The 24,615-nt window shown below is 40.6% G+C and overlaps 1 protein-coding gene across 7 annotated transcripts in view; it reads right to left on the bottom strand.

Moving 5' to 3' along the window:
• The window catches only part of SOX5 (SRY-box transcription factor 5), a gene marked incomplete at its 5' end in the record, with an annotated part of 291,635 nt that overhangs the window by 163,324 nt on the left and 103,696 nt on the right, over positions 1 to 24,615 (bottom strand). The gene's annotated exons all lie outside the window — the stretch shown is intronic.

Here is a 24,615-nt window from a genome sequence, read left to right on the forward strand (position 1 = left end):
AGCAAAGCATCTAAGCAGATTAACATAAAATCACTTTTTAATCTAACTTCTTGTATGCTAACAAGCGTGCCACTGTCCCTCTACTTCTGTATTTGATGTTTAAATATAGCTTCATTGACTTACTTGCTTAAAAGACTTAAAGTTTTCACACTGAGAAAGGAGCGGTTTGTTTCCAGGAAGCGGCCGAGGCTACAAAGCCGTAGTAAGAGGCACCATTTTTAGCACTGTCTGGTAGACTTCTATTTAATTTAGTCTACTTCCAGAAGTTGCGTTATTTTTTTTCAGGCATTGTACCTCCCTTTTGGGAGTGACCTAATCCTACTCTCAGTTCAGTGGCAGCACAGATGCACGCGTACCTGAACCTGCCTCGGCAGCTTTCCAAAAAGGCAGTCCCACAGCGCAGCGTTCCCTTCAGGCCTAACCTCTCCGGTAGCGCTTTTCAATCCACGCTCCAGGGTCACAGTCCTGGAAATCCACTTATAAAAGCTTAGAATGGTCTTCACTGCCAAAGCTCTTCCTATTACCTCTTTCTGCTCCTGCTGATTATTTACTAGAAGCAAACTTTGGTATCATGCAGCTGCCTGCTTCCAGAGAAAGGAATGTAATTCCATCATGCTGTAACAAGGTGCAGGACCGGGGCTCTCCATGAGGCGCTTCCAGAAGAGCCATATTTGAAGAGGAAAGAGGAGAGCAAAGCTCTTAACTTATAAAGAAGAGACAACTACAATAAAAGCGAAGGAGGCTGACTTAAGTCGACCACAAGTTAGAGGAACAATACGAGTCCTGGAGCCTCCCACTTGCATGGTGTCTGGGTGTCCGAGCATGGGCGCTCTCTCAAGGAGATGCCCAAAGTCCTCCCTCCTCCATAACTACTGTGAACAGCTCCTGTCCTGGGATGAGAGACTCCTTAGAACAAAGTAAAAGAAAGCTATTTGGCCTCAGCAAGGATGATGACATGAAGTGTAGCAGAGTGGAGAGAAGCCAGGAGTTGCTCAATACGCAGCCAGACCACCAGACATTTCCTGCCAACACATGTCATTCCTAGAGGAAGGAGTATTTGGTCGGCACAAATAATCATGAATAAACTTTAGCATTGGCTGATATACCTTCCACTTCTGGCAAGCGCCTTCCTTTATATTATGAAAGAGCTGGCAAATACCCTCCATCCATTATTCACCCTTTTCTTCTGCTACAGTCATAAATACGTTACACCTGTTGGCCACAGTTCCACTCACCGTTTCTACAACCCTCACCTATCGACATGCCACCCCACTGGCACTCTGCACTGTGTTCAGGCACCACAACAAACCCTTTCTGGTTTAAATCAGGAAACAGGATTAAGGGCAGATTTCCACTCTTCCTTTAAAAGAGCAGACAAGCATATATACAGACACAAGAAATTTCCCTTTTTAGGCACCCGGTTTTTATTATGAAGGTCTGACCTATACAAAATCAGAAACAATTCTCATAGCAAAGAAAATAAAGCAACTATTATGAAGAAATGGCTGGTATCAGCAGGTTACATAGACATACAGCATCTGCATACACATATGGTTCTCCATCAACAGAATCATGCTTTTAGGGAACTACTTGCAGCTAGGCAAGACACTATGAATCATGAGCAGGCACAACACAGAATGTATTTAAATTTGGAAATCAAAGACCACACAACATACATTTTTCTCTTGCCTTCCAGGAAGAACTGCAATTTTTCACCAGTCTAAAAGCATTTTAAACTTTTGGAGAAGACACTAGGAAACACCTCCATAAATGTATTGTTAAAATGTAGGACATAGTTGCTCAGGTACGATAAGCAAAAACGTGGTGCTAAGTACAATACTACCTGGGGCTTCTCTGACTGGACAGAAAGCAGCGTGCTGTTGGGTTCTTTGGTATTTTTTTTTCCATACACAAAATGTTTTTTGGTCTTTGGGCACAAACTCACAGAGCCGAACAAAATAATCAAGTTTCGATGAGATATGAGGAAGCTATGGTGCCCTGGCCAGCACATCATAGTATGACTCTTACTACACCACTCCATCACAACCACTGTGCAGAAAACAGCTGGGCTACGTATGTCCATGGGTGGCTTCCAAACCTACTAAAAAGCTCCCTGCTCTGGCAGGGATAACCAGCCTTCCTGCTCTTGAAATCCCCAGTCCCACCCCAGCCACATGTTAGCTCCCATAGCATTTTATTTCAGAGGACAAAATCAACTTCTGTATCCACAGGTGACTGTAGGTACCTGTGGTGCACAATGACTTCGGGTTACCATAGTACTCTTGTTGCACACACTTGCATAATTTTGTGTATGCTTAATAATACAACAGTTGTTTTCAAGTTGCTGTCTCTCTTTTGCAATACCCATCATGCTGCATTAATGAAGTATACACTGTATGAATGATAAGACATTTTTATTGTAATTTCTGGCGCAAGCGTACTGCTTCTTGTGCTAAAAAAATAATTCACATAGTCAGAAAAGGTTCCATAGCACAATAAATAAATTATTCAAGATTTTTAAATCAAAACCAGTAATCTATGAATGCCACTAAAAACATGATTTTACTCTATCTACAAATACACAAGCAGTTATTTTTACAACTGCTCACCAATGCATACTGCCAGTCTTACAAGAAAGTTACCTAAAAACACAAGGACGTTTGTTAAGAAGAAAAGGTTAGAGTAGTCTTCAGATACACTACACTACCAGTTGTTGAACTAATTATCCCTTAGGATATAAGCGAGGAGCCAGCAAACCACAGCACAAGGCAGGAACACATGGCTAAGCAGGACAGGGGGAGGGCACGGGGACTTCTTAAGCTAGGTTTGCAGCCAAAACCAGCATCTCATTCAACTACACCCTCAGGAACAGTCAGGCTATTGTCTGAAATTTTTATAGTTTCCATCACCTGAATGCACTGGCATTTGCACTGTTAGCCGTGTACTTTTCAGGCTGTCTTGTTTCAACAAATGGTCACCTACGCCAGGAGCAGCGTCACACTCCAGATATGACACGTAGAATGCAAAGAAATCAAGCCTGTCATGTAATACCTTCTGCCAGTCCTTCAATCTCCCGGCAGCAGAGTCTATGTTCACTTTAGGGTTACACAGGCAACAGTGAAGATTTTCTCAGCTTCCATCCCCTTTATTGGTATACAGCTTCAGGACAGAGTCTGCTTTCAGAACATGAAAAATTCAGGTATTTCTAGAAGTCTGTCTGTCATACGCTCTTCTGGACTGACAATATCTATGTCAATAAAATGTCCACAAAGCCCTTCTGATGCCTGCACACCCGACAAAACCACCTCTTTCACGAACATAGCGTTGAGTCAGGGAACAAGCCTGCATCCCTGCTCTCACCTCAGAACAACAGGGAATTCCACCTCACTCTCTGTTATTTCCAGCACGCTAACTTGTAGAGTACGCGCTTCATTGCCTTACGTACCTTAGTGACAAGAGACGCCATCAAGGCTACTAAGCGTATGTTGACTACCCCCTGAACAACAGTAATCTAGGGTTGCAAGCTGCTATATGACAATTGCCCCCTGTTCCACTGTTGTGGGGGTGGCTTTCATATTTGTGTGCCAGGGCAGCGGGACAGTGGCACGCTTCACTCACACCTCCATGAATCCCACCTTCCCCATCAAGCCTGGAGCCGCTGCTGGTTGCCCGAGATTTGCATGGAGATAGGGTTGCGTCACTTGCAGGATCCCCCCAAAACCACTACAGCTTAATTATTCTGAAGAAACACTGGAACAGCGTAGTTTGTAGTCACTGCTCATTTAACCCCCATCTAGATCCTTGTCCTTGCAAATACATAGTAGGATACGGCCGATCCGAGAACCGATTCAATCTCTGCCTTTCCCATTTCTGCAGCAGAGCAACTGCGTTCCCCCAGAGAAGGGCAGGCAGAGGCACTGTGAATGGCACTGGATGCCATGCACAGGACAATATATCTTTTGTCACTGAAATTTGTTGGGACTCAGTGCTTTGGATTCCCAAAAGCATTCAGGAACATAGATCTCATTCTGGAAAGGAATTAGGCTCCCGACTGCCTTTGGAGATCCAGGTCAGTGAGTTGGCCAAAAGAGCCGATCATGAACACGTTCTGCCAAATGCGGCATTTCACTGGCACAACTGTTGCTGGAACATCTTTTTCAGCGTACGCAATCTTTGCAATGATCCTAAGTCCCCGCTGCTACCATCTTCTTCACCCCTAATTAAATTAAGACAAGAATGAAGCAAGTTATTTAATCTTGCCAAACTTACTGACATACAAAAAATAAATTAATAAATGAAACAGAGTAACTCACTTTCAAACACCTGAGCAGCAACCTTTTACTTTTTCATTGATGTCACAACTGCACCAGTAAGAATCCTTATGAAAAGGATGACAGTAAAATAAAAAAAAAATTCTCCTACACATGAAAAAAGAGAATTTTGCCTTAATCTGTGCTCTTCAACTTTCTAACGCCTCTTTAATTCCAGGCATCCCTAAATGAAAGAAGGAATTGATTTTCTCAGGAGTGGTCCACCCAGCAAAAAAACCTGTGTCAGTTGACAGGAGGCGGCACTATACCAAGCCTACGCTTCACTGAAATTCTGAAACCACAAAGATGTTTTAATATTTCCAGAGACTATTTCAAGAGTAACAACATAAAAACAGAGACATCTGGAATTAAATACCATTAAATTCCCCTTCAGTTTTATTTTTCTGTCTCAGCTGGGTAGAGATACTCCACTGAAATACATATTCCCCTGAAATACATTTTTGTATTAGTGTTACCAACACAGCCAGTTTCTAATTAAAGGGCCATAATATCTTGCTAATATCAACAGAGGGCAATGTTTTTGGTCTGCTAATTTTTTACATCTTCAGCACATCCTTAATAAGCAAGTGGTCTTAAAAAAAGCATTCAACGCGAAGGCTATACACTAACCTTTTACGGGTATTGACACATCATTAAAGATGTTCTAGGGAGATTCCAGAGTTTATCCTTTGACAGAAAAGATCTTTTGTGCTGACCTGTCTCTTTTTAAGTAATTAAACTCTTTCTCGAAAAAGCCCTAAAACAAAACCCTAAGAGAGCCAAAAGCTATATAATCTAAATAACCATAAGACTTAAATTGAGAACTACAGCGTTTGGCTAGAATTTCAAGGAAATCCTTCTGAAGCTCAACCACTCCACTTTTCAAATCCCAAACTCAACAGCAACAGTGTAACCCTTCACACAGGGTCACTATAGCATTTTTACCTGAAAATCTCAAAGCAAATTTTTAAAAATGGAAAAAAAAGAGTCCTGAAGTGCTCATAATTTTCCCCCAAATGACAGAAGAAAGGACTATATGTAATGAAGCTGAGGACACCATTTTCTAAATAGCCTATCTTTCAGCCCTTGCCACAGCCATTATTTCCCACCACCAAAACCTATGCCGCTCTGGCCTCCCGATGATCGGCCACAAAGGGAGCTGCTCATACCTGGGGCTCCTTACCTCTAGGCCTTCCTTACAGGTCGCCTTTACCTTGATGAAGAGGGAAGAGGAGCCTTATTTGCCAACACAAGAGAGCAATAAAAAGAAAGAAAAAGAAAAGCGGAACAAGCAATCTTGTCACAAAGCCACAACTTCCGCTGTTGAGGCCTGGTTTGGGGTTTGGGGTTTTTTTTGGTTAACTATCACTGTTCTCAGAAACGGGCGCGCGGGGCTCCACCCGCCTTGCCCGGCACCCCTGCGCGCTCCGGGCTGCGCCGGTGCCGTCCCGGTGAGCGCCGGGGAGCAGAGCTGGCGGGCCGGGGCTGGGGAGGGAAGAGCCTCGCTTCCGAATGGAAGCCCCGAAATGTCCTGCTGCAGCTGCACCACAGTGCCTGTTACTGAACTAATCATCGGTTTCCACCCTTCTCCCCCCACCCTCTTTTTCCCTTTTTTTTCCCTTTTTTTTTTTTTTTGACAGCTGTCTTCCTATCTTCCCAACAGGTGCTATTAGGCCCTGAACAATGGCAAAGGCTTTTAAGCCACTGCTGTTGACAAGTGAAAGGGAACAACAAATGGCTCGGTAGTGCTCTTCTCCCCAGGTCACTCAACCAATGGTAATAGTTATTATTTTTATTTATTAGCTCTGCAGCACTGTCCTCCATTGCACCTCCTCCAACCTCCCCTTTCCATGACAGCAAGGAGCTTTTTAACTTTTAATAAAAATGGGCGAGCGCTTAGCTCCTGAGCTGGCTCTTTCTGTAAAGTGCACAGCTAATGAACGTTGTCCATTTAGTTCTGGATAATTTATAATGTCAGCGGAGCGGAGGTGGGGAGGGCTGGATCCAGATATGGCCATTAGTTACACTGCCAGGAGTGACAGCGAGAGTAAGGGGAGGTGGAAGTTGGACAGAAAGAAGAGGGTCCTCCTTCCCCCAGTATTTGTTTTTGCAGGATAATTACAAGGTTAGGCTATAAATAAGACGTTCCCTCTTTTAAGGTTAACATAATTTTTCTTTACCCTTCTTAGCATTTCACCAACCGTGTTATAATCCTCTTCAGAGAACAATGGCAGATGGAAAAAAAGTTAAATGAAAGTGTCTGCACCCATTTAAACGATGTGCTCAGACCTGTTACCGCTAGGGGAAAAAAATGTGCCAAAATGTTTTCTGATCCTAATAATGAATACACGCATTCGTACTCATATATTTACTAGTTGAGGTCACTCAGTTAATAAACTGTATATAACACATGAGCTCCATCAAATGCAAACCCTGTATTGCCACTGTCCTGGCAAAACAGGTAAATATGAAGGCAAATCAGGCAATTCCATGTCCAAACAAAATCAGTAAACCAGCAAGTCAGTCACCTGGAAGTGCAAAAACACTTGGAAGTTGAAAATATAATGCTAAAACCCATCAAAATATTGACATATCATAGAAAAACTGGTTGATTTAGAGTGATGCTATCAATCAAACTGAGGTAAGAGCATATACATCTTTTGATCATGTGGACCTATTTATTTAAATTATAAGTTAACATAATTGTGTAGTGAAAAGGGCTAGAGTTATCAGATTGTCTGCGTACTTCCTAGAGTAAATGTGTACTATTATAATTTGAACCTAATGATAACATTGAAAGAATCATAAAATACTCATTTGGGATGTTAATAAAACTATTAAAAGGATTTAAAAAATTGAAAATAGAAAACTGAAAAGGATATCCCCCTGAAACAACCAAGAAAACACACAGTAGGCTCAGATTTCTATTCTCTTTAAAAATATGACAGACTGTTTTACCACTGGAAGTGAGAATTAAAGCACATACGCCTGATGCTAAACAACTACACATCCTGAACTCCTCTTGCACAACATATGTGAAAACAAAATCTCAATCATCGATTGCCAGATGCCAGAAAGATATGAACAATAATAATAAAAAAAAAATATGTACACTATAAATCAAAGTTTCTGAAGTGCAGGTAGTTTCACAGTAAATCAGGCTGCTGGTTGTGATGTAAATGATATTTGCATGGAATCATTATGTCAAATTAAGTAGAAATTATTAAAGCTAATGTCATCTTTGGACTTGCTTAAAATAATCTTCCAAGATTTGCACACAGGCTTCTCCACCGAAGTACAGCATTCCATCTGCCTTGACAACTTGTTCTGTTTGTTCTCACTTGTCTCCATTCATGGATTTTTTGGACTCTGTTATTTTCGGCGTAAATAGGGAGAGGAAATACATTGGGTTTCCTTTTGATCGAGCATTTTTCTTCCTGAGTTAGGGAATAACATCAAGATACATGGGTGGTTCAGCCATGTAACAGTTGTGACAGGTAATCCCCAAGTAAGTGAAGAGAAATCAGAGAAAGTCTATTATGCATAGCTCTTTAACATAATAGTTCTAGACAAGGGGAAAGGAAAGTCAGAAAGTAAAAGCAGAAAAGTCAAAGAGGGGAAAAGAAAAGAGAGACAAAGAAAACAATACTGAGAACAAGGAAAGAACAAGACTAAGAAAGGGAACTCATTTGTCAAAATCCAAAATAACACAATGCGCTGAAGGAGTAGGAGAGCCAGGGCAACTCTGCAGCCACTCCCTGACTGAAAATGGTCACAAAACACCGAGCTCCCCCATTCTCCAGCCATCCAATAGGTAACTGCAGCAGCCTGGGCACACATGAAAGAGAGGGGGTAAAGAGCTGTAACATGAACTTCTGCTATCAGAAAAGACAACAGGATTTAGATTCAAGCACAAACTATGCCTTCAAATCTTTGCCAGCACTCTAAAGGGACAAAACCTTGTTTCTTTTTTATCAGAGAGGAATCTTACTCATACCCTGCAGCAGACTATTTTAGAAAACTTAAGACTTCCTCCATTCACCTCAGGATGATACAACTTCCTCTGCAAATAGCGGTCCGGTTCCACAAGAAAGATCATCTGCATTCAGGATGGCTTCATGAATCACCAAGGACCAGTAAGGTGAATGCAGGGCAGGAACAGAACACCTTCCCAAGAATTAAGGTCGTTCACTGAGCAGCTCTCTACACAATGATGACAATCAGGAGGCACTATATTCTCCCTGATAAAAAGAACACAGACCCCAGAAATACGGAGAATGTCAACATTTCCTCTGATGAAGGGAAGCCACTTTAAAACAAAAACCAGTCCCCTCACCTCTGTGCTACCCATCTCATCAACTGCCACCTAGAGTTAGCCTTCTCCCACTCTGTCTAACAAACTTGTCCTTGTGGTTCTGGAAGCTAATTTGTTCCATCGAAAAACAAGGGAGGGGTAAGTGTACTCATCCTCCCAGATTTCTCAAACTACCTGTTTGAGGACACCTGGCCCTAGTGCTTCGGGATGACTGAAATGAGGTCTTTCTCATAAACAAAACCAATTTTTTTTTGCAATTCCAAAGCATTCGCCTGTATAGTCCCGCAAGATCAGTGAAGAGGATGCTTAAACTGTACTGAACAGGATGAAGAAGTTTTTCAGATGAAGAAAGAAGCCCTTGGAAGGGTCCACCTTCTCTGCAACATCTGCAGTTCAGGATCCTAATCATCCTTTGCTTCTTAGGTGTGGTGGTAAGAGACACCCGACTTCTGCTGTAAACAGGCATGTTTTATCACACAGAAATCTGGTACCAGTGATCTTCATAGCTGCGTTCTCTTGTCCTGATTATTTCTACCTTCCATGGTTACAAAAGGAACAAGGCATCTTCTGAACAGCTCTGACTGGTACAGAAAGCAGCAAATCACCTAGGTCAACACCATGGGTCTTTATGAATCTGAAGCTCGAACCACTGCCTTGTCTCTCCTAAGACTCTGGCCTCATATTCAAAACCTTCAACGGGACATCTGCCTATTGAAAGAAAAAACAAACTCAAACTTCCCTCTATGACTATGATCTTAAACACTGACTGGGTTGTAACTGAGTAAAGGAATGAGACACAGGGATCATAATGCATGATCTGAGAATTAGTGAGACAAATCCTTATGAGGAGCTGGACCTATACTCAGGAATGCAATCTTACAAGACCTAAAAATGATCCTCCTGACAGTTAAACTGGGTGCTTTTGGGGCATGATAGCTCCTTCAAATAAAGACCAAATCTGTAAATGAAGAGCATATTGGACCGAAGAACAGATTTGTGAAAGAACCCAAAGAACAGATCTGTGCACAGATCTGTGTAGCTTCACTGCTGGGATTCCTGGCTCTGTCTTCTTGTGTCTTTATCTTTGTGGGGTAACTCTGAACTTTGATTCAAACTATCTCTAAGTCCCTAAGAAACTCAGGTAAATTTTAATGTTTGCACTGAAATCACTCCAGTCAGAGAACTGCTGGTACTGCTGTGAAAAAAGAAATCAATCCAAGGCCATTATCAACTGTACCTCAATTTTAACACTGACACATCTAAAATATGTTAATGAACTCTGTCTGAATAATAACATTATCAAACTGTTATAGGGAGTCATACCTTTTGCGATTTAATTTTGTGACTAACATTGACCTCTCATGTATGGTACCTACCTCCCTCTGCAGACACAGTGCTCAACAATATGCAGTTTACACACAGATTTATTTCTTATCTAGTAAGAGGTGTTTGGAAAAAGAACCACACGCAATTCAGCTTTTCTTTTTCAATCTTGAGACAAAACTGGGGCTGAGACTGAAATCTTTTCTTTTAAACCTACCTTTCTCTGAATAAGATAGAGAAGTCTTTGAATAAACATACATTAAATGTTTCTTTGGTATGCAGGTATGAAGGAGAGTCGTACCAAATATGCGCAAGTATGCCAAGCACAGAAAAGGACCCAGAGTCAATATCAAAAGTGATGTGGGGAAACAGAGGGATGTGGGGCTCCTGTGGAGTGAGGCAAATGACAAGGGCAAATTCCCAGATTGCTTGAGAACAGGGGGTCTGGGAAGGTGGGGTGTGGAGTAATTGCAGAATGGTGTAACAGGGAATTTAATAGATCAGAAAAGGCTGAATAGGATAACAGGCCCATTGTTCAGAAAGTTCTCTTTTGTGACCAGGCTTTAAGAGAATGCCAGAGCAACAAATGACTTAATCCTGGGGGGATGCTATGGCGTAAATGAAAGCAGTCTATACCTTGAAAGCCGATGGAATAAATTTCTGTATCACATAACCACACTGACGACTGCAGCTTTCAGCAAAGTCTTAAGAGTTGCAACTGGCAAAAACCACACAATCATGCCCTCCCATGTCCCCTTTTCCCTCTTCAACAGACAATGTACTCGAGGGACGGAGGGAGGAATAAGCCACATGAATGACAAATAGACATGGTCAAATGCCACGTAAAATACAATGGTTACAGGGGAGAACAGAAGAGAAAGAAAGAATTATTCTGTGCCGGCTTCCCTTCTCTCCTATGTTCTAACCGCTGAACTAAACTCAGAGCCTCCTGGTTATATGACCACAACCATTAAGTACTACACCACCAATTTACACAGCTTCTCGCTCCCTTCCTAAAGAAATGGAAGTGCCTTAATAGACACTTGGTGTAAAATGGAGGCTAACCTTCCAAGTTTCTCACAGAGCATCATATGTCTTTGAGAAACGTTCCCATTTGCTCATGTATTTCTTGAGCCCCTATTATAGCAGATGATGGAGCCAGAGGGTCCCATCTAATTCCTGGTACATCAAAGAGAGCATCTTTCCAGTTATTTCAACACAAGTTGAATCAGGAATACAGAAAAGGCAGCCTAATTAAAGAAGTAAAGGTCACACTCTAGGACATAATATAGAATACATTATGCCTATCCTTGCAAGGATGGCAGGGTAGGTAGTGGAAAATGGAACAGTGCTAAAAATGGCACCATCAGCTTTTGCTTTATATATAACAGAAGAGCCAGAATATTATTTATTATATGGCTAGGAGATGAAGGAAAAGATAAAATGACTGGTTCTCATAGAAAAGGTAGAAATATGCATTTCTCAATCAACTACAATGATTTTTCATGGAAATAATAGATTCTTACTTGAAAAAAAACTGTATCTTGATCTCATTCTAACTCGGGCAAAGAAGTGAAATGTAATGCAGCAATCCCAAAATCAAACTTTTTTCGGATCTTTTTGAAACTCGGCCTCTAAATTTGCAAATTCCTACTATATCTAGATGGAACTTATTAGTGGGTTTTCAATTTCGTAACAGAAATTCTTCAGTTCTCAGCGAATCTTGTGAATGATACTCAATTCTAAAACAATTGATCAAGGAAAATTATTTTGCTTTCCAAGAATTCAGAGTTGAAGTGTAGCTCTGCTGTGATTTGTGGTTTACTTGGTAGGCAATGTGCTGTACTTTTTATCCTTTTTCCCTCTCCCGTTTACCTTTTGCTAGAGAAAAAAAGGAGCACCATAGGTGTGCATTGCTAGAGCGCTCTGCACAAAAGCTGGGCTTCTGCAAAGCCTTGATCTAAGTTTAATTGAAACACTTGTTTCCATATATATTTCAGATACTTTTTGTAAGTTTAAAACATATAAAAGCAGCTATTACCACTTTGAACACTTCTAACTCGGAGAAAATAAAGGAATAAAAAGTTTCCTCCATCTTATTTAAATTACATTTGGGTAGTTCTCTGTGGGGCTACTACAAAATCCTTTAAGCCCACCAGTCTCTTAGCTACATTAAATTAATGAGGCATCTCAAACATTCACTCTTCTACAGAAGAGCGTAGACTCTCCAGTCGGACACCTACAATTCACTAAATTGGAAACATTGACCTAAGGGAGACATCAGTGCATTATCCCTGCAGACAATATTGCATTGTAATGTAAAACACAGATAATATTTGGGGGATTAAGAAGATGAGGTGTATGTTGAGTGGGTTTTTCAACGTCAATAGGCATAGGCTTCAATGGACTCAGTGCAGTTCTCCTGACCACTAAACCACTCCAGTTTCGCTAGCATGCAATACTATGTCCTTCTTCATATAAACACCCCAAACATCCGAATTCCAAGAGTCCCTACTACAATATATTCCTGCTACTCCATACAATACTTCAATTAAGGCTGAGCTACATTAACTACGATTATAAAAAGAAATATATATTTCCATAATGCCACTTTTTCTCTGCTGTTACAGTTCTTCACTCCCAAAGCTGTGTTTATAATGAGATGGTGTGGTGTATTTTCCATTAAAAGCCTCGGCAGGAGTTTCTGTAGTTTTTCTCATGTATCGCAAGTTCAATACTCTTTCTGCATTTGCTTCACAATAACCAGTCCATTTCCAAGTGATTAATTTTCTATTCTAAAACAATGCATTCCTTTCACCTCTCATTTTGCTGGTGTGTTTTTTTTCTTTTCTTACCAAAAGAAAAAAAATTCTTTTTCAATGACATCATGGTATAAAATTTTCAAAGCAGGTTTTAGCGGGAGATATGCAGATTGCCTTGAAAAGTTACCCTCATAAATAACAACAAAGTACTGAATTATCAAGGCTGTAACTCAGTCAAGAGGTGCTGTAACCATTTATATTATATGACCTCAGCAGAACCTCTTGATTGAATTGCTGCCTTTCATTAAATCGGGCACTTTGTATTATTTTCTCTGAACTAGAGTAAATCAGAATGGCAAAGAGATTAGCCCCCAAGCCCATCTCTTTGTGATCTAGAGGCATATAATTTTTAACCATTACCTCGATTTTATTTTGTAACTTTAAAAGATTGTGCATAATCTACTGTGTCAATAATTCCCTTCTCTCTGAGGTGGCATAGTTTGATGACATGACAAAAATAATACTGTGTAACCTAGGTACATGTAGAAAACTATAATGCTTGTAAAGGAGCAAGATGCCACTACTGAAAGCTAGGGAAAAGTGGGGGGGAAAGGCAGGGAAAAGAGAAACGCTAGATTCATAGCACTGCAGATTCATTCACAAAAAGTTGGAAACCAGAAGGGACCATTAGCTCATCTAGGCTCATCTTCTATATATATTACTGAATATTCATTATTTCATCAACCAAAATCAAACCTTCTTCTGATTTATTTCTAACTACCATTTTACTAGAAGAGAAACAGCTGGCCTCTGAGTCAGGACATTCCATAAATATCTCCCTGCTTTTACTGGAAAGTTGTGTGTGTAGGGATGAGGGTGGAGGGAACTGGGGTACTTGTAACACTCTCTCTGTTCATCTCCAGCTGGCTTATACAATGCTGCCTCCATAATGTGAGAGACAACCTCCATACCAGCGGTTCTCAAACAAACCCATGACGACAACGTCAACATTTTTGAACTTTTTATGGAGTGGCTCCACGCAGGAGCTCCTGTGCTCCCGCCACTGCAGCGGGCCCGCAGGAATCGTTTCTCCAGACCGTGCTTCCCAGGCTGCTCGGCACGGGTTGGGGGACAACTGCACGTGCGGGGGGGGGGCATTTCGAAAGGGAGCAGGAGAACACCGCTCTGGATGCACAGTTTGTGTCTCACGTGATTTAAGAGAATCCAGTTTTCCCCACGGTTCGTATCATGCCTTGGAAGAACATGGCGCTTTCCTTATCTGGCCATAACTTTTCACAACATGCTTCAGTTTTCCTTACTGCTTGGACTTTCCCTCCTTTTCAAAGCCCCTACGTTTAACTCAGTAAGAGAAAAGCTACAGTAAGTCCCTTTTCCTATTTTCTTATATTTGTGTAGCTGTTAGACATTTTGCAAAGGAGGGGAGTACCAGCCAGCCTTTCACAACAAAAGGGCTACTGTCACCGCGCCAGTCCCAGACATGGTGGAAACCAGCCCACAGGAAAAGGCCTGGCTCCAGTGCTAGGCCCCGGCCGAGTACAGTCACTGCATTCACTCAAATTGGCAACAGGTCTCAGTGTTCCTGGCTTTGAGCTGTGAACAAGGGTCGGGATTGAATAACCAATTATACAACCGCTGACTGAGTTTATCCAAGGTTTGCAAACTGCTATAATAGCCCAGTATTCACTGACTGTTTTATCCTTTTCCAGATATAGTGTCATATCTCCCCTTGTGCTCCATTTACATGTCACTTTATTACATACATCCATTAAAAAGGTTAATACAATGTCACAGTCAATGCCTAAATGTTGCCATTCAGTATCCTTGCCTTGTTCCCCCCGGTACATTTCATATAGGCGCATTTCTTTCTCTCCCCCTCTCCCGCGCTCCGCTGCGCGCCCGCTCGCTTGCTCGCGCGCTCACACGCACGCAGAGGCACGCACACACACACACACGCACACACGCACGCGCGCTCTTTCCTGCTGCAAGTTAAATCAATTTGCTGTCAAGAATACAGAGCAGCGCATGAACAAAACGGTAGCAAAGAGTCAATAGAGTAAAAACTGCACGCTCCCTAAAGTTGCCAGTCACAGGGAACGCATGGTACTGCTAGTGACAGGAATAACCTTTAAAGCCCTGAAAGTTCAGATAATCACTTAAAATTGTAGACATTGTTGAGACTCCCTGAATCACCTGGGTCTCTTAAACTATCAGGAAAGTTCACTCACTAAAAAAGTCTTTTGAATGCCGTTTCTTGCTTTGGGATAAACGTCAAACATACAAAAATTGTTCTTCTCTGATTTTTAATGCTTCCCATCTTGACCCCACCTATAACCCAGACGCTTAGGAGGCTGGAAAAGACTGGAAAAAAGCAGAACCAAAATCCCCTACACATCTTCCTGTGAATGACAGATGGAGATCTTGCTTAAAGTTGGGGTTGGTTTTTTGTTTGTTTGTTTGTTTGTTTTGTAAAAGACTTTTCTCTGATCAAATTGATCATCTCTGTATAGAAGTTTGTTTCTGAAGACAGCAAGAAAAGAAAATGACTCAAAATCTTCTACAGGTTCACTTTTTGAGATAGAAGGATTCCTGTTACTTTTTCATTTCTGTTTCCTACTGCCCTGTTAACACAAAACGGTATGAGAAACCAAAGACTAAATTTTACCTTTTGATTTCATCCTATACAGCATACGAAAACTGTTTGGTTCAGAGTGAAGGTATTTTGTCAGCGGTCAGACTGTACCTCCAGGCACACACTCTTGTGAAGGGCTGTACAACAGCAACATGAATCACTGCTGTTTCCCTATACAATATCACTGGAAGAAAGGTGTAACTTTTGAGTTGAGCAGTACGGCAGGGGATCTCCAATGGTACCACAGTGAAGCTACATTTATTTTACAAATTTCAATTTGATTCCTGGTCACAAAAGCTGATTTTCATTTAACTTTGCGGCTTTTTACAGTCAGAAATAGGGCAGGTTCAGATTAAAGACTTTGGCCCTGACAAGTAAAAAACTCGAGGATATTTTTTATTCTCCCTCACCTTCCTGGGCCTTGAGACTTCATCTTTTTCGTCCAGACCAATGTACTAAAGCACAACAAAACCACACCTATTTCTCTGGCATGTCTGACGATGCGAGTCAATGGACACAGACAAAATGCTTTTAAAAAGGCTACTTTTGTGGAATCTACTTGTTTATTTATAGATTATCACAGTCAAGAAAAAGTGCGCAAATACTTGAATATCATCTAAACTGAGTGTTATATCAACTCATCGTCATTATGTGAAGTCTGACTGCAACAACGGAAAATGGAAGGTTTTTCCCAATATACCCCACTTCAAAAGAACATGAAATATACTATTCATGTTAATTGTACACTAGTCCTACAGGGAACAAATCCATTAAATGAAGAAAAAGTCATTCATCGGGGTAAGACTTTCAAAAAATGTTTTGGTTTGCTTTTTAAAAAACCCTTCATGCAGGTTTTGGATAATCTGTATTTCCCTTCCAATGAGTGCTAAGGCTTCTAACACCAACCCCTGATACTTACACAGACTGTTGCATGTGATGGTACCGAACGGTGCTGCAGGGAGCTTAAATGTTCTTATTTCCTCAAGTTAGGGAAAAGTTAGGGATATGTGAAGCATTGAGATGCACTGTCAGAGGAGCACAGCAGCCCTGATATACGAAATGGAGAGACACCCCAGCTTCACATAATTTGACTCTCAATAAAAAATGAAAATCTTCAAGAAGCTCTGTTACTCAATTTAGGATTCTAAACAAGGAAATTATAGCCAAAACCTATTTGCAATGAATCACTTTCCTATCTAAAAGCCGGTATGTAAAGTTCTTTCTTTCGTTCTTTTTTTATGTCATGCCTTTTGAAACATGCACAATGCAACTGCCCACTTTTGCATCATAAAAGATCTGTAGGCACCACATTGTTCAGCTATCAGTAATGGACTCTTGATTGAGTTGGACTCTGAACGACACATAGTAGCAGCAAATGATAAAAAGAGAGACTGGAGAAAAACCCTCCCCTCGATTTACTCCTAAACCAATTATCTGCAAGCTATGTGCACCATGAAATTCTATGAGAAACAAATTATATTAGCACTGTTTATGAAAGCTATCACAAGTTGTTATCCAAAAATGTGAATTACCTCTGAACAGAAGAGAGGAATGGGACAATTCTTTTGGCAATTGGAGAGGCTGGTATTTTTCCTTCTGTTTCTTTCTCTTGTCTAATTGTTCTAAAGAAAAAAAATTGAGGCTAAATTTTGTTACCACAGTCTCTTACAACTTCATAACCTGACTTTGTACTAATCTAACTAAGCCTGAAGCAAGGAGCTTCAGAATTATTTAAGGAAGAGCAACTCAGCTGAGCCCCTTTGGAAAAGGACATTCTCCGAACCCTGACTTCTTTTTTTTGCTCATTCAAGCACAAGAAGGAGAAAATGGGGCTGGAATTTCTATGGCCAAAACCAAAACAGGACATGACATACCTTGGCAAGCTTACAGGCTTTCAGACAGAGAAGGATGCAAAACTGCATCATATTTGGACAAATGCTTGCAGCAAAGAAAGGCCCAGCTTGACAATATTGTTATGAAAATGTTCTTTTTTCTGTCAGGAAATTCTGAAAGTGAAAATTCCCACCTATCACCCCTTTTTATTCACAAATTAGCATCTTGCAAGTGTCTCCAGCTCTGGTCACCACGTAAGATGCTCCCAGGTGCACTCTTCTGTCGGAGGATACTACCTGTGCCACCTTAGTGTTACTTTAGCAACGTTAGGATCTCACGCATCAGAAGACGACAGTCTACAGCTCCGTAATGCACCTACAGCAGTCTGTCCTTCTGTATTTGGAGGAAACTGATATTTCCTGAAAGATGGTGGGCCTCTTATGTAAAACCGTCTATTATTGATTTGTGGAGCGGTGTTTTCATTCCACTGTTAGATGGATTCTTGCAAACACTTCAGTTATGTATAACTGCAGAAAGAGGACATAGGACAATACTTACTGATTGCTAACTAATATTTTTGTCTCAAACCTCAAAGGAGCTCTCTCCAACAATGAATATAAACGATTCAGACTTCATGAATTTGAACACTAATCTACAAATGTTACTAGCCCAGTCTGTCCCACAGTCCACAGGCTCTGAAAGAGTGGCAAACACTCTAGTGAGTGATCAAAGTACTTTGTTATGATATTAAAAAAATAATAATCTTAAAAATAACAGTTTTACTTCCTTCTAAGTTTAGGGAGAAAATTTGACTGGTTGGTTTCCAACCTTCTCATTGCTTCTCCTTCCAAGACCTCCTTATTGTGATCACACAAATAATTTTCATTAATATTCCAAGTGAGATATTAATTAATATCTAGCTATTCAATCCTTGACAGAAAAGAAGAATAAATCAGAGTTTGATTTACTGACACCTTGAAATAGCTTCTTAGGGAAACTAAAGAAATTCAGAGATTAGAACAAATTGTATCTTATACAACTCATTCTTATGGTCACTCTGGAGATCTTCTATTTATAATTGTGCCTCTTGGTATTCATGCCACTTCCCTGCCCTCATCAAAAGAGAAGTACAAAGAAGCAAATGTGAGGGCAAATTTTTTCTTCCATCAATTCTGCTCGCTAGATGCCCTAATACAGCATGCTTTTATTTCTCTTACAGTTCACTTCTTAGCCTAGTGTTAGCAATAGCCAGTTTTAAGGCAGGTCCAGTAATTCTAGCTTGCTAATTAGTTATTTCAGAATCATATTATTATTATACTTAAGAATCAGAATGCTACCGCTTTCATCAATCTTTGTTTAAAAAAACAAATATCTTTGTTTAAAAAAACAAAGATATGAATTTCCAGCTCTTCAATTTCGAGACTGCAGCGAAGTGCTGAATTGCCAGTGGTTGGTAGATAGCTTCTATTTGAAACACATATTTATCTGTGTTAGCTACAAAATGATAGGGCTGTACAGAAGTAAAGATTCACTTGTTTCATGTTGCTAATCTTCTGCTGAATATCCCTTCATAATTTGACTATAAAGGGATAGATTTATTTGAATTTCATTTGTGATGTCATGCAGACTTAAGAGCATTCCTAAATACACGAAATATAAGAAAATACTGGAAAACTTTTCTCTCTGAGCGTGCAATAGGTGTAACAAAACAGCCAGGAACAGCGAAACTTAAGAGAAATGTAACTTAAAATCCATCGGACTATTAACATTTTAACCACACTCAGTCATATTCGTGTTGCTACATTTTCAAGTTATTTTCCCTTTACAAGAAACATAAGCATAAGTTTCTTTGATATTTTAAACCCTGACATAGAGACCGTTTTAAGCTCCCTCCATCCAAGTGTTAACTGACTAATAGCTCTGCAGCTGTGGAAGAAAACATCTCTCATCTCCCCCATGGTCCGGCACCTTCCATTTATGGGTAGAATGCTTTCATTATGTTTTACCACTGCTGGCTGCCATATTTTTCCCCTAGCTCTCTCCCCAGCCCACTGCTAACTGTTATAAACCTTAGAAAGGATTTGGGAAGCGATCACTCAGAGTACCACCGAGCAAGAGCCAATCACCAAGGCAAGGGAAGCCTTCTTACCTAAACAAACCATTATCGGCTCATCTCATGTCTTTGTACTCTTTTTTTTGCTATTACCTCACGGGATTAACTTTTATCTCTAATCTCTGCTCTGGCCAACTGTCAGGGAGCCTAAAAGCTGCCTGTCTTTTAATCTGTGTGTAATAATACTGCTGTTACTAACAGATAACTGTGAAACAACATGGAGGGAAGGAAAACACACAAACACACAAGGGCCGATTGTTGAAAACTGCTGTGCTAGCTCCCACCTGGAAGGAGAGCAAGATCACGCGTGATGTCCATATTGCATTCCCTTCATTTTCTCTTTCCTGTTTTTTCTTTTCAATCCAAACCCCATTGAAGTGCTTTAATTTGGGGGATCTGCTCTTATTAACCAGTTTATCTGCTGTTCAACTTGACAGGGCCAGGTTTCTAGGACTCTGAGAAAATCCTCACCTACTTGTAACTTTCCGTTAAACAAACAAAAAAATCAGGATGGAGAACATGACAGAAAATAAAAAAGGAAGAGAAAATGAGTGATCCTACTGTAAAGGGAGATATCCAAGGCTTCAGAACAGTCAACATTTTAAAACTTGCCTTGAAATAAATAATTCTCTTACCGGGTGGCATGTTTACCAGGCAGTCAGGCTTTACTCTACTTGAAGTTAATTGTTTTATAAGCTCCCCCCAATACTACGTTACACCATGTTTGGTAAAACACGGCTAAGTGAAAGAAAAACAAAGACTACTTAATTATGGCCAGGTGCACATGGAAGCAGTACTCATAGAATAGTGGGGTTAGAGCAGGGAGGCAAACCCTCATAAAAACTGCTCTTGTAGGGTGTTGGTGGCATTTTTTTTTTCAGATTTTATTAAAAGCTTATTAAAGTCAAAGACAGGCCCTTTGATTTAAATCTAGTCCTTGAAAGAGTTTGAAAGTCAACAGGGGAGAGGAATAAAGGAGACATACCAAAAAATCTCAGCAGGAGAGTTATGGATACAGTATTTTAAGGAAGTGGTTGTAAGGATAGAAAGGATACAAGTCTCATATGGAATAGCAACAGCAATTAAACAAAGAGTGTTAGTGATAAATGTATTTTAGCTGTTGCACTCTGTAACTCCTAGGATTCCAGCTCGGTATCTTACTATACCTCTAAAAAAAACTATAAAGCAAACCGATATGCTCCAATCACTTTCCTGATATGAAAACCTAAGAATTAGGCCTTGCACCATACCTTGAATAATCAGCAAATTCAGACTTGTAAGAGATGTAAACCAGCACATGTCAACATTTCCTCCTGGCAGGTCCAAGACAATTACATTGAGGGCTGTTACTCTGAGGGTCCCAATTAGAACTGACCAGGCAGTTTAGCATAGTGATTTCATCATTAGATCTCAGTGCTTTACAAGAGAGATCATTATCATTACAGTAGTAGCGTTGTAGCTGCCTAGTCTATGAGTATATGGCTGAAGTAAGATTTGTGGGGGAAAAGCAGAGAACTTCATTAGATCAGCTGATACTGACAGTGTTTGCTTGACCACATCAAATCTGATGACGACTTTGTATGTCCTAACGGTTGTGTAATTTTTCAGCTTTAGTTGGAAAGACACCATTATTCCCAAGTGGGGAAAAGAAGGCAGAAAAAGAAATGACTTGCCCAAGGTCACCCAAGAAGGCCCCGTGGCAGAGCCTAGGTCATCTATTCTAAAGCTGAGCCAGGTGTCAAAATAATCAGGGCTTTCTGTCACTCTCTAGCACCTGGTTGAGCTCCACCTGGAAATGAATAAGAAGCCAATGAAGGTGTCAAAAAGCAGGTCCAGTGTGTCCCCTGTGGCTAATGTCATCTATAAGAAATCAGAAAGGCATCCTGCAGGAGTGATTATTTTCTTTGTAGTGTCTAAGTATCAGCCCTCTGCACAATGTGTTGTGATAATCTCAGTAACAAATCACAGTGACAAGGATTACAGTGGTAGGGTCCAGATACGAAAGGCAAGGCTGCAATCTTCCAGCCAAGCACAAACAAGAAAAGGGAATTTTTAGCCACTAAAGCCACCTGAAACTCCGGGAATAAATGACAGATCAGAGACAGTCCCAAGCATGAACTTCTTGGCAGAAGAGAGAAAAAGACCATCATGAATAAGGGAGGGGGACTGGAATCACCCTTCATCACACCTAAATCCTTTCCTAGTGTCTGACACTACTCTCCCATCTGAACCGTTTTTGAGGGGGGTTGTTCTTAACTCCATATGCTACTTGACCAAAGACAAAGATGTCCCAGCAGCCAGAGCTAGCTGTCCTTTCCCTGGAACTCAAATTCTCTCTGACTCAAGTCATCATTCCTGACAATATTTTGAACTCCAATAAAGAAAAGCAGGAAAAATATAATGAATTCTCCCATCCACCAATATGTTGATGACCTCTGTCTGCATATTGTGGTTTTTATCACACACTACCTATCTCCAAATGGCTTCCCAGGAATTTTGAATAGATAAAAATGAGGAAATTCATGGCCTCTTTTGCCAAATGAACAAGTAACCACAACTGTCTGGGACTATTTAGAAAAGAAAATAGAGGAGCACCCAAGAGTGATACCATCCTTGGGAAGGGATCACAGATGATGTAACAATGTTTGCTGCTCAAGTATCAAAGGCTGCTGCTAGATCTAAACATGGACTATGCTGGTGAAAACATCCTCAAAAAGCAAGGTGAGGAGCATTCCATCTCATTCCACATCTTGATACTAAACTAAGAGGGACAAGAAAATTTCAGGAAACCAAATTGTTCAAAACCCCGTCCCTCCCACCTGTTTCACCTGACAACATGAAGTTTAAAGACTTGCCCATCTCACCCTAATGTGTTTATACTCAGCCCTCAAATAGAGGATCTTTACAAGCATTACGATATTTATTCCTCGGACCTGAAAATGAAAACAAACCACTATATCCTCTGGCTGCCACCTCTGAAATTCTTCTTCATACCACTGTCAGTGTTGGTCCACCATTTCATTTCACCAGAGTAAAAATCTACATCTGTTCCACATCTAAGAGACAACATTCACAGTTTTTCAGACTGCCAGCACCGAAAACTAACAACCAAGTTCTAATCAGTGACAGAGATGCGCCTACACTTGCTGCCCACTCCCACTAAAATAAAGAATCGGGGACACGAGCACTAGCTTTGACCCAAGTGCCCAGATTAGCAACCTCCCACTTGCCCCCCCCCAGAAATCAATATATTGCTGTGTTTAAAAATGGTTTGCTGAAAACTTCTCAGAAGCAGCCTGGTAAGGGTGATTATCTGAGGATCTTAAGTGAGGATTTAATAAGGTTCTACTGTATACAGTACATCTAAAAAAAAGCCCACTAAAAATAACAATGAGAGGAGATGATTGTAGAGGATCTCACTCTCTCAGCATCATTTCTAGCTTGTGCCCACATGACTACAGTAAAGATATCTTGTCAGGCCACGAGGGCTTGACAGGCCTAATCAATAGCTGTTATTTTTTCGCAAGTGCCAACAAAAGAAAAACATAATTTATGCCACACAAGATGCTGAAAATAATTCATACTAATTGGACTGCCTAAAATTCCCCTTCTGTCCTTCTGTTTTCAATTGCTTTTAACTTCGCAAACTTCGACTGTCCACACTGAAATGCTTAGCCTCCGAGCTAGGGAAAAAATGAAAACACAGGAGTAACAAGGGCAATATTACTTTCTTGCTATCTGACAGTTTAAGCTGCCATTTCCAAGCAAAATTTGCATTGGATTTTGGTGTCTAACTTCCTTCAACTGTTTTGTAAAAGACAGCTATGCTGAACGAGAATGCAAAATGCTGTCAAGTGAAGATTAAACGAGTACAGACCTCTTTCAGTATTGTCTTCAGAGAAAGTTAGAAGAATGCAGACAGCTGTGACACACTTTAACATCTGTAATACATATTTTAATATTCTGTATTCTTATTAATCCCTGGGACTTGTAACAGCCCTTTGGAAGCACACACAGTAAATCTTACGGCTTGTTGATTTTTTTCTCTTCATAACTGCACACAAATATTACACAGAACTACAGCACTGCAAGGGGCCTTCTAGGTCATCAGGTTTGTCCCTCTGACACTACAGCCAGCATGTCATGTGATGCTTTTCATTAACTTATAGAGCTCTTCTGTAAAAATAGTTTGAGGTTTTCTTTGCTCCACCATGCTGCTCCAGAACCCCACCGTTCTAATAAGTAAAAACCTTCTAATTTCCAGATCACTTTTATTCATAGCCAGTCTTTCTTGTTTTAGGGCCACTGCCGTGTCCAATAAAAGCTGATGCCTGCCTATGTCACCTGAAAACAGGCAGAATTTGGGACAGCATTTCTTAACTTCTAAGTTACTCCGATGATGAATTTGGCTTACTAGGTGACCAACAGTTGAGTCCACAGGCAGAATTTGTCCTATATTTGCTTCAGAGCACACTTCCTAGAGGTGACAAACACCGCTGCCTGAAACTAAGATCACCAGTCACGTTATTATCCCCTACATAGGGAACATTTGGGAAAAAAGCTAACGCAGCAATGGAAAGTTATTAATAAAGGGACGAGTCGGCTAGGTAATAAAATATTTCAGAAAAAGCCCTCCACTGCCATTTGTCTACTAAACTATAAAATGTGCTTTCATGAAGCGCATATTCCAATTAAAACAAACAAAAAAATAGAAATCGCTACCAATAACCATTATTATTCATGTTATCACAGTAAAAGGTAAGTTTCCAGTCTCTGTCCTATTTGGAGAACTTTGGATCCAGTGCATAGCTGTCTGACAAGGTATGGGCAGCAATGTGGAGCGTTTGTTTTTACCTTGTATTTTTAACGATGGTAACACAAAGAAAAGGTTGGATGCTTTCCCAAAACAAATGAAGATGCAGTCCAAATCCTAAAAGACAAGGTATAAGCTACAAAAGAAACATGCAGGGCTGTCAGGTCAAAGCCATTGCTGGGGGAACAGACAGGTCCTAGGAATTGTTGGGGGGAGGTGGGACAACTGGTAAAATGTTCTGCATACAAGGATGAAGGACAAGCAAAACTAAGGTGCAGTGAACTGAGGATAGAAGAAGCGCGGTCACTGGATTTTTATGAAAAGTCCCTATTTCTGTAGCATTTTTACATAATTCCACCGTAACCAAGCAGAATTACGCCCAGTAAATATTACGGTATCCGAGGCTGCTTCCTTCTTTTCTTTAGTGTTCAAATCTGGGCTCAGGTCTTACAGATTTAGACCCAGCTGTACATGAACTGTCAACAGAAACAGTACT

This window comes from Platalea leucorodia (assembly GCF_965183815.1).
Source record: "Platalea leucorodia genome assembly, chromosome: 4".
Classification (NCBI taxonomy): domain Eukaryota; kingdom Metazoa; phylum Chordata; class Aves; order Pelecaniformes; family Threskiornithidae; genus Platalea; species Platalea leucorodia.